The following is a 12521-nucleotide window of genomic DNA, read 5'->3' as shown; positions in this document are numbered from 1 at the left end:
ATTAATGGTGTAGCATATTTTTATAGTTAAGCCCGCGCATCAATTTATTTATTATCTATAAAAAGAATACTAAAAGAAACCATATCCCACCATATTCACTATAAGAAATAGACCATAGATTTTGATATATACAAAATGATCATAATGCCTATCATATCCAACCAAAAATCACTTTATCTCGGTTATATATAAATTCACCATTCACCATAACTTATTATCATTGTCTTGAAATATGAGTGTCTTTTTAATAGATGGAATTGCAGTTGTATCCAAAAATAAACCCAATACATCATTAATACCTAAAAAGTTAATCTCCACATCATACCCAAATACCCATGTCTCACAGGTGTCCAAATCTATAAATAAATATTTAAAGAGATAATCCATAAAATGCCATTGACAAGCGTCAAGTCCCAGAAATACCATCGACAAGTGTGAGTTCCAAGAAATACCATCGTACAAGCGATTTTGTCCCAAAAATACCATCGCCGTTAGGGTTCCGTCCATTCCACGCCGTTTTATCTCATATTTAAAAATACCACTTCTACAATTAATAGGATAAAACAATTAAACCTATATATGAATGCTATTCTAACGATCGGGTGAAGCTGACTATAGCCGCTAAGGATTTTTCTCTAATGCCTTGACTCATGGGTCCCTGCATTGATATAGTATTGCTTCTCAAGACGAGCGTGGAGCATAATTTTATTGGTAAGTAGGCCAGTTAAGCTTTATTGTCAACGGTAAACTCTTACTCGGACCACCTTAACTGAATAATGCATACTCCTGTATAATTACTACAACTAATTACTACAACATAGCCAGTTGAGATCCATACTTGCAATAGGGAATGAGTGAAAGAAGATGGAGGTAGTAAAAAAGGGTTTTTTTTTATGTCTTGAGTTGATCTATTGTATAGAGTAGATATAAATGTTAATCAATAGTAATAAATTTTAGTAGGTGTAGATATAAATGTTTTTTTTTAAAAAAAATTAGCAGGGTTGATCATTCGACTATTATGATGGACTATCTAATAGCTTCAGTGATCAGGACCACATAAAAAATATTTGTTCATGCAGAGATCCTTTGCTAACTTACAAGATAATATAAGTTTTAATATTCTTTTTTTTTTCTTGTATTATGCATCTAATTCAGCTATGCATGTACGTGGGGGTTAATATGTGTTTAAATTTGTGCTAATTTGTTAACAATGTTTGGATGATAACGACATAAAAATAGATATAATGTAGTTATATGTATGTCTTTTTCTAGCGAATAGTAGTCTCTCGTACATATGTTTGTTTTTTCCTTTTTCAGAACAAATATTTTTCTAACATAGGGATATGGTGCACGAATGTATTCATAGTGTGCATCTGCACATATTTTTATGAGCTCATATGATTGCCTTTTACATTGTTATTAAAATAAATACTTTCAAGAAAATTGACGGGAAGAGAGTGAAGCAATGGGTGGCGTGAGGCAGCGCCGTGGCATGGCTTGTTTTACCACCTCGCTAAGAGGGGTCGCTATGTTCATATATCCTCAATTTAGGAAAAATCTTAGACACTCTTCCTTCTTTTTCTTTTTATATCTCTTGTGTACGTACTTATATAGGAGATGTGTACGTATGTAGAGACAGATTATATGGTTTTTAGGATAGAAGGATTACTTTAATGTATATAATTTAATTTAATGGCTGAAAATCATGGATCATCAATTTAAGTGTAAATTGATGGATTGATGTTTATCTTTTTATATAATTTTTCATTTATTCTCTCTAATTTATTAGGCGTGACATCATAGAAGCGTTTGTAAAAGTGTGAGAATGACATTACTCATAGTTGTAATCTACTTGTACTCAACTATATATCATTTGCATCTTCTACCATTTATCTTCGGTGTTGGATAACACACGTGCTCATTGGATATCAGTTAATTGTTAAGTGCATTGTGCATGGATACCTCGTAAATAATATTATTTAGCGACCAGTGGATAGTGGCTTGTATATAGAACTTACATACATGGGGATCAGTGATGACATATGTTTGATATTTTAGGCTACGATTGACCAAGTATACAAATATATTGTACAATATGTATTAATGTTTTAGTACCTAAGTAAAGCATTTAAGGCTATGTTCTAAAGTGCTTATCAGATTGGCTACTTCCTTATTTATGTCGAGCATGTTTCCCAAACTGCTAAACGGTATATATATTATGCGATGCGTGTCTTGTAAACAGTGTTTATATATGTTATTTTTAAAAAATGAAATAAATTTATTTTCATTTTTAATTTTAGTATTCAATCAATCCTTGCTAATGACTTGGATCTTTCCGAGTGCCCTGGATAAGCACACCAAATGAGCTTGATCGAATGAAGTCTAAAGTAGGAGATAAAGGACAACAACACGGTGTCAAACTAATATATTTGATATTTAATTTTGAATAATATATAAATAAATAAAACACATAATACATTATAATTTTACTAATCTCATTTCAATATATTAGTACTTTTAAGTAGGGAGTAAGTAATTTTTTTAGAATGCTATTCATAAGTGGAGTTTTTTTTTTTGAAAATACACGTCCAATTTAACAACGCATGTAATTAAGTGATATACATATAATGTATATTATTCATTTATTTAGATTTTTTATGGATATTTTGATGACATGTGTCTAGTAGAATACAACATGAAAAAACATATACTTTTACAACTATGAGTTGAAATTATTAATTTGGGTTTATGTCGTGTGAGTGAAAAAGAAAAAAAAGGAGGGACGTCGGACCCAACATACTAAATAATACCCATAATATATTACTGGTGCGTACATATATTTTTACATATACCAGAAAAATGCCCATGCATTGCAACGGGTAAAAAACATTTTTATCATTATATACTTTTCAATTCCAGCCCAGCCCATTGCCTCCCTCTGCTTGGTCTGCCTCTCTTTGACCCGCTGCAGGCCTAACTCTCTTCAACCTTCATAAGACAGTCGCGTGCCTGTAAGATACGGATCTGCTCCTTCTCATCAAATCCAATCTAATCTTTCGAATCTTTCTCGATCTCCCAAAACTCTTCTTTCCGTTTTTATCAAAATTAGAGCAAATCCACAAAACTCAAGATAAACAAAACTCAAGATAAAAAGGTGACAATAGAGATCCGGTGAATCAATCTAATCTTTCGAATCTTTCTCGATCCCAAAATTAGAGGGCTTTTGATACCTTCGATCTCTTCTTTTATTTTTTTATCAAAATTAGAGTGAATCTACAAAACTCAAGATAAAAACGTTGACAATGGAGATCCGGTGAATTACGCGGAATAACACGCTCGCCTGGAGCCGATCGCCCAGCTGTTGGATGGGCTGTCTGGAGCCGATCGCCCAGCCGTTGGATAGGCTGTTTATCCACGCGTCGACCATCCAGAGGTTGCAACCGGCCTCCTATTGTTTTTTTCACAGAGGCTCCAATGAGGTGGGCAAGCGAGGAGACGGCGGAGGCTCCGACATGGGCCTAGACGCCACATGATTTGGAATGCATGGGAAGAGAATCGGATAAAGAAAAAAATACAGGCACAACGTACACGCGCGCGGTGAAAAAGAAAATCGGACAGAAAAATAAGCTTACATGGTAATAAGTCGGACGAAGTACGTAATCGATGGCAAAAACATCTTCAATTTTTATAATGTGGAGAAGAGATAGGCTGAATTAATAATACCTATGGGCTAGAATAGTTAATTAGGTTTTGTAGGAAATTCAGTGGAATTTTAGTATATATAATAGATATGAGTGAAAAAGAAAAAAAAAGAAAAGAGGAGCGTGGGGCCGGTGCATGAAGTACGTGCGTTCATGCACGTATGTGGGCATCTATATATGTGGGCCATTAAGAATAAATCTAATTGGTTATTTCTTTTAGAGATCCAATGTTAAAAATATGGGTCGACCAGATTAAATGAAAACTAACGGTTAGATTTGTTTTAATTTCTCTAAATTTATTAGAGCGCCACGTGGCGGCATAGGAGTATTTGTAGAGTGCCACGTGGCAGCATGAGAGCGTTTGTAGGAAGTTTAATGGACTTTTAGTATATAATAGAAGATTTGATTATTTTTTGAACTTATAATAATTAAAACTCAAATAATCATGCACTGATAGTTTATTTTTTGTGCTTTAACTATATCTTCATTTTTAGTAAAAAAATACCACCTATATATAATTATCTTTTCAATTTTAGTTTTACTCTCTTGCACAACGATATAACTTTTGCCATGTAGTATAAAGTTTGTTATTCGTGCCACATTTTAGTTAACTACAGCTTTGTTTTAATTAGCTGGTTTTCAATTATGCATCTATCAGCAATATATCTCGTATACTGAGTTTTTTTTTTGGATTATTGAGAAACGGATTATTTGCTCCACACTTAGAAAATATATTTTCTCAACAAACTTTTTGCTATTATATTGTTTAGACTAATTGTTTTAAGTTATAACATATTAAATTTATTTCTTAAAACATTTAATTTATCTCTATAATCAAGTTGACAATCCATATATATTTTGTTCAATTATCTGCTCTATATTGAGCTAAGTCCCATTATTAATTAGAGATGAAGGTAGCGTACCTGTGCGTACGCTCAATCAGAAACTGAAATCAAAAAGAGCATTTTGGGAGTAAATTATATATATGATCCGTATTAGTAGTAACCTAAACTATATATATCATTCTCACTAAGTAGGAGATGCATTTTTTTGTAAGATATATAATGAAAATGGAATGACAACCCAAGGCTCCAAAACCTCCGTTGTTAATTATATAGGTCCCAGCCAATTAAGGAGACCCATGCACATGCACGCATAAAGCAGCCAACATTTCATATATACTCCACAGCATAACGTACGTCCTTGTCCCTGCTTTTTTCACAATTGCTGTATTTGATCTTGATCCACACTCGATTGACTGGGCCAATGCCCAATGGCCAATGCCAATTTAGGCTTAATTAATTATGAAAAGGAGATTACCCAACTATATATACATAGCTATTAGATGTGTTTTGCCTCTTTTTAGAATTAATTTGCTTTGCGACCATGTGCGCGACAAAGACACAGGTTTATTATTGACATTAATATGTTGCTTTCGATGCAGGTCATCGTATGCCGTCACAATTACTTTGGACTAATCTCTACCAGTTTTGGCCTTCGGCTTTATTTATACATATCTATTATATATCATGGATAATCTAAACAACTAGATGGTCGAGGCGTTGATCTAGAATTATAATATGCAAGATATGTTTGAAATGTTTTCATGTGATTTGGATAGTACGTAGGTGTTGCCCCTTCTATGAGTAGTTTATTTTCCGAGGGAAGCAGGAATTTTCATGTCATGGTGTCACCTACTCTTTTATGGCTTGTAATTTAGCAAATTTTAGACGTATGCTAAAAGTAGAGACCAGAGATGTAGTGCAATCTGTGCTTTAATAAAATCCCTTAATTATATTTGAAAAACTTTGAGGTTCCAAATATACGGGAAGTATTTACATTTAACCAATAATAATGGTGATGCAACCCTAGCTGCCCCACCGGCCCCTGGCTAGAGTTTTCCTTACCATCGGTCTCACCCTGCCCTAGCTAGAGTTTCTCTTACCATCATTTACCGTGATAACTGACGTTACCACCGTGGTATGATAATGGCAATGATTCTTTAACCCCCATCAAGCTCAAAATAAATGAAATAAAAATTTAACTTTGTGTTAAATTCCATCTGATTTTTCTCACTATTCACTTGTGTAACTTTCTTTCCCTGGTAAGTTAAACCCTGCTCCCCAACGAACTCTTCGTGAGATGGGCTAGCTACAGCGGAGAATGACATCACATACCAAACTTGACGCAAGAATACTGAGATTATGGGGCTGTTTAGTTCCCAAAAACTTTTCCTAAAAACATCACATCGAATCTTTGGATACATGTATAGATTATTAAATATAGATAAAAAGAAAAAACTAATTGCATAGTTTACATGTAAATCACAAGACGAATCTTTTGAGCCTAATTAGTCCATGATTAGCCATAATTAGTCCATGATTAGTCCATGATGTGCTAATGACAGATTAATTAGGCTCAAAAGATTCGTCTCGCGGTTTCCAGGCGAATTATGAAATTAGTTTTTTCATTCGTGTCCGAAAACCCCTTCCGACATCCGGTCAAACATCCGATGTGACACTCAAAAATTTTCATTTCTCTTACCATCAAAAATTTTCATTTTCAAAAATTTTAATAGCAGCTGCGCCATTGAGAACTCGAAACAGTGTCGGTGCTAGGTATAGTCAACACGATTTAGGCTTCGTTCCTTCCTGGGCGGGCGATCCAGGGGATTGAGAGAGAAAAGTATCTCGTTTTCCGTGCGCACGCTTTCCAAACTATTAAACGGTGCGTTTTTTAAAAAAAATTCTATAGGAAAGTTGCTTTAAAAAATCATATTAATCCATTTTTGAAGTTTAAAATAGTTAATACTCAAAATCATATTAATCCATTTTTGAAGTTTAAAATAGTTAATACTCAATTAATTATGTGCTAATGGCTCACCTCGTTTTGCGTATCTTTCCAATCTCCCCAATCCCCTTCTCCTTAAAGACACCCTTAATGTTTCCAGTGATGTTATTGACATCTTTTTTCGTGGGACTGATGGATTTTTTTTTTTACTTTTGTTTTCCTTGGCAACCTTCTTGCTCTGCATTGTAGCCAATGTTCCTCTCTTCTCTTTCAGTAATGTAATGCCGTGCGAATTAAGATTTAATTTGTATGTTTAAAATAAAAAAAATCTAGGTGATGTGAAGGAAGTGTGTGCACGTAGCTAAAGACTAGTTGTAACTATCCACGATGTTTTCTCCAAGAATATTTCTAACTGTCAAAATCAATCCAAAAGTTAAATGAAACCATTTTAATTTAATTTGTGGAAAACCCAATTTTATCTTGGCTACTCTAGTACATCAACAAATCTTGGCTAGATTAGCATTTGCTGTCGACATGAGTCTATCTATTGGCTATGTGGTGGCGACAACCATATACAGGCACTATAATAGATGTCCACTGGTGAACAAACCTTAGGAGTAACCCCTTTTAGTCCTGGATTTTCAACCAGAGTAGCAATTCGGGACTAAAAATAGGTATCTTTAGTCTCGGTTGAAATAACCGGGACAAAAGATGACCTTTAGTCCCGGTTGATAACAACAACCAGGAGTCCCGGTTGTTCTTATCAACGGGACTAAAGAGAGGCAGTCCAGAAGGTCCCCTTTTCTTTTTTTTTCTTTTTTATTTTCTCGTGAATTGAGTGGCATGCACATACCCAAATCAAACCCCAAATCCCCAAATCAAATAACATCCCAACTCCACATCACAAATCTTGAAGTTATTTATACACACAAATTAAATACATCACAAATCCTAAAAAATACAAAACAAATCAAATACATCACACATTATATATCTTAGATCCATACAAATGTCCAATGAATTACAAAATTATGCATCTCAATAATCACAAATTATAAAAAAAAATGGCCGCTCGCTGCCGCCGGCCGCCGACCGCCTGTCCGCTGCCACCGCACGCGGCCCCCCGCCACAGGCCGCCGCCGGCCTTGCTCGGCGCTGCCCGGCACGGCCGCCGCCGGCCGTCTGCCGGCCGCCGGATGGGAAGGGAGGAGGGGAGTAGAGGGGAGAAGGAGGAAGGGGAGAATGGGAAGGAGAGGGGAGGGGAGGAGGAGGCGGCTTGGATCTGAGGGGAGTTGAAGAGGGATGATCTTATCTTTAAATATTTAGTCTGGAACTTAACCGATCAGAGATGGGAGAAAAATATTTGCTCCCGATTAGTAACTTCAACCGAGACTAAAGATTAGATCTTTAGTCCTGGTTTGTAGTACCAACCGGGACTAATGATCTAAATGATCTTTACTCCAGATCAAAAATTTTATAACCGGGATTAAAAACAATTTTTAGTCCCGGTTTTTACTAGATCCAGGACTATTGTGAAAATTAGTCGACCGAGTAAAGATCATTTCTCCAGTAGTGGTCCTAATAATCACTCAGCTTTCATCGAGAAAATAACGTGTAAAAAATTGTCGAGATAACACAAAGGCGTACAATAGTGTTGCCGTGGTCAAGGTCGACCAGCGGCAAAAACTACCTACTATCTCTGCCCTAAAACGATTTTATTTTTATATATCTCACATATACCAACATAAAACTAAAAGGCTAAAAATTTATTTACTTTTTCAAACTTAAATACATTTATCCCTTACATTTCTAAACTCTACTAATGTATTTGTAGCTTCAATATATATATTAACTGTCTTAGAAAATAAAGTTCTTAAAGTCTTGGTGAGATGAAAGGAGTAGACACTAATAACTGACTCTCAGCCTCACCTGACAGAGAGGCCGAGTGGACTGGTAAGCTGCAGAAAATTGATTTATTAAATAAGTCCACGTGCTTGTTTTAATGACTTGGATCGATCGATCATTTTCCTGGGTCAAAATCAAAATGCTAATAATATACTTTATTCGATGCTGGCCGAGTTTGACTTTGCTCAATTAATTAATTAATCTCTAGACAGCTCTTCTCTTCTTCGACAGTTCGACCCGTTCTGTTCTGTCTGATACTGACACAAATAATTTCTTCTTTTTTTTGAGAAAAAATAATTTCTTCTCTCTTTCTCTTTCTCTTTCTGTTCTAAAACAACATATTTACAAAGGAGAGGCATGATGAGAACACAACTAGCTCAGATCTAACCATGACGACATTTTGTATTAATCAACTAAAGGTGCATATGTTCTATATTAGATTTACTTATTATATATTTGAACAAACGTTGCAACACAATGAGTTTCGTGTGTTTTTGTTTGTAGAGGTACTTCCTTGGGCGAAAGAAAAGAGACCGAGCGTAAGGAATACATGGATGATTGAAGAAGTTGATTGGGGACCAAACCAAGACCTTCTCTAAGTCTTCTTTCATCTCACCACGCCACTTTTGGTCCATAGATGACAAGAGATAAAGTTCTACACGTTTTGGATTTAGATTCGGGCCTCTTGACAGCATCAACTTCAAACGGACCTAGCCGCTGATCTAGAAGGAATTTTGTAGCCACCAGGTAACTAAAACAATAACATGCAAAGGAGAAGATACTATTATGTTATAAAAAAAACCCTTATTCCTACTTAGCCAAATAGATCAACAAATAGTTGTTGTATCTATCAAAAATAGATTTTCTCATCTCTTTGGAAACACATAAAAACCAATTCTTAAACATATGAGTAACATTACGAGGAGGTTGTAAATTAGAAACCATATGAATTATATGTAGAATTATGTGATGATTTAATCGTGGTGATGAATAATTATCACATGTAAATGTTTATGAAAACACGGTGATGTGTTTTCGGACGGTAAACAGTGCGGTGGTCGGCACTATTGCCGGTTAGACCGGGTGGTGCATGTCGGTCAGACCGGAGGTGTCTGGGCAGTCTGACCAGGTTGCTCGATGGTCAGACCGACAGGCTCTAGGTGGGAGTCGGTTTCGGGTTGTTTTCGTGGGATTTCTAGATTGCTTCATGTTTATAACTTCTAAATGGTTTCTGTTTGCATGTGATATTATTGTGTACTGATGTGAGTTAAGTTGGTGCGAACTTGTACTCAGATATAGAGTTTCTTTGTTGTTCATGTGCAGGTGTTGCTTGAGGCCATGGGAATATAGCCGGTGATGGATCGGGACTAGGCTTGGGGGAATTTGAAGTCCAGATGGTAAAGGATATCACGTGGGATGCTCAGGTTAGAGAACAATGCATGTCGATGTGAAAGTTTCCATATGGCATACACGTGGGTGTTGTCTGCATATGGAAAGCAGAGTTAAATTTGGATTAAAATACATGTTTGGAAAGATTGGAGTTTGTAAAGTTTGTTTCTTATACGGTAAGGTTTCCTAGGGGATTAGGACTTCTTGTATGAGTTGAATTCATGGCTAGGGGCAGCCACGTTATGGGTATAAATAGATAAGGGGTTGAAGCTAGAAGATATCGACTTTTTGGGAGAGAAAAGTTAGGGTTTGCTTCGAGGTTTCAATCCTAGCTCGTGAGTTGAGAGGGGGGTGCTTTAGATGCACTTTGTAAACACATTGATGCAATAAAGTTGATTTATTTTCAAGAGTTTTATTGGTATGTGTTTTTCTAGATCTCGACAGTTTGACCAGTGTACTACTGGTGGTCTAACTGGCGAGACGGCGGTGGTCTAACCGATGGCAAGCAAGCGCTCAGACTGGCGACGGCGAGCAGCAGAAGGCGAGGAAGCGGCGGTCCGACCGGTCGGACAATACCGATCAGACCGGGGGCGTAGAGGCGGTCAAACCGATGTGTACACGGTGGTCAAACCGACTACGTCGAGATCTCCATCAACTATGAAGGTTACTTTTATTTTCGCTACAAGCTTTTGGTTTTTTGTGTTCCTACTATTCACCCCATGGTAGATTTGTTTGGTCTTGTTCGATCCTACATGATGGACCACACCAGACAAGATAAATGATATTGGAAGAACAAATGTTCGATGATTTCATCTCTGTGACAAAAGCAACATATCTTACTATCTTTTCATTTTAATTTGATGTAGAGACTTCATTTGTGTCCTAAGGCCCTGGATGGATCAGGGACTAAAATTGGATGGATCAGGGACTAAATTTAGCCCGTGTCACATCAGATGTTTGGACACTAATTAAAAGTACTAAACATAGACTAATGACAAAACCCATTCCATAACTCTAGGCTGATTCGCGAGACCAACGTTGATTCCTTCGACGTGTCAATTGGACAAATACGCATCGGAAATGTTTGATGCTTCTTGGGGCTTCTTTGGCGACCGTGAAGTCACCGGATGAATTGCCGAGTAGATAGATCAGATCCGGAGGAGAGTGGAAATTGCTCAAACAGTGGAGTGATGTGGAAAGAGCTAGGTGTCGGTCACAAAAACCTTAATAAGAAGTGACGAGCTGATTGAATCATAAAAAGTGATTGATCGTAATCTTAGGGCAAAGCCAAAATAATCATGAGCGGCCACAATATTATAAGTCTCTTCCTCTTGACCAAATCTGATAATCTATTAAGCCTAATTAATCTATGATTAGCCTATGTGATGCTACAATAAACGTGCGCTAATTATGGATTAATTACGTTTAAAAATTTTGTCTCACGAATTAGCTCTCACTTATACAATTAATTTTATTATTAGTCTACATTTAATACTTCTAATTAATGTTTAAACATCCGATGTGATAGGGACTAAATTGATCAAACACCAGCTTAGCTAGGTTATCTTGTAAGAACTACATTCCAATGATAAGGAAAATTTTGATTTTGAACGGTCTTTTTTTTTATACCGTTACCATCAAAGGTAAGGTAAATTAGAGTACCCGCTCATCAAAGTGTCAAATTACATCGGTGTCCCTCCCATCCTGGCCTCTTTGCAAACAAGCATGTGCTAAGAAAAATACGAACCGGCCTCATTTTTTGCTATCAAAAAAAGAAAAACAGACCTCATTTTTGGCTCAACCTATGAAACGACCTTATTTTTGGCTATTTCAGCCGCCGTCTCCCATGCCATCTCTCTGGCTTAACGGGTAAGCTAACTAGGAACGAAATTGACATGGTCAGGGAGACTCATTTCGCACATGCTCTAAATCCTGTACGTTGTTGTCCTGCATCGCGAGGTCATTTTCGTTGAGTTTTAACTTCAGGGAGATGAGCAATTGGGGACTGAACCGCTGAATCAGACCTATAAAGTTGAATCCTTTGTTTGCGGTTTCTATACGGGCACATGGACATTTCCTGCAGCTGTGAAGTGACTGATTTGCTTGATACTTTTTGGTTGTCACATCGTAGCATGTTAATACTACTATATTGTGTTTAATCTAACTTTATTTATTAATCCCTCCATCGTCTAGTTTCAGAGTTGAACACGGTTATTAAGAAAGTATATATAATTAAATAGTAAGATATTGTAATTGGTTGAGAAGTGAAGGTATGTGGAAAAAGTAAATGGTGAAGGATTGTAATTGGTTAGGAAGGGAATGTTGGTGGAAAAATTGTTATATTTTGGAACAAATTCTAAGTGCTAAAAGTTATTATATTTTGCGACGGAGGGAGTCAGGATTCCCCTTACCGTTTTTGGCGCGGTTACGCAACCCCGTGGTAAGGGTTACCGTGGTAACCGCGCGGTTACCGCGAAATATATCGTGGTTTCAAAAACTAAAAAAGTTACCCTGCATAGTAACAGTGATAATCGCGCAGTTTCGTAAACCCTGGAGGGAGTATATTTTAGCACGGTCTCCCTATCATTATGTTGCTCTGGCTGAGAGATTGATTGAGTTTGGAACACGTGTACACTTAGCATCAGATTATGTAGACAAAAATTGTTGGCAAGAAAATTAGACAAAAATTTGCAGCTCAGATTTTGCGAAAGGAAATGAAAACGACCACATCGAAGA

Source organism: Oryza glaberrima, chromosome 2, assembly GCF_000147395.1.
Source record: "Oryza glaberrima chromosome 2, OglaRS2, whole genome shotgun sequence".
NCBI classification, from domain to species: Eukaryota; Viridiplantae; Streptophyta; class Magnoliopsida; order Poales; family Poaceae; genus Oryza; species Oryza glaberrima.
Note: the sequence above shows the minus strand (reverse complement) of the source record.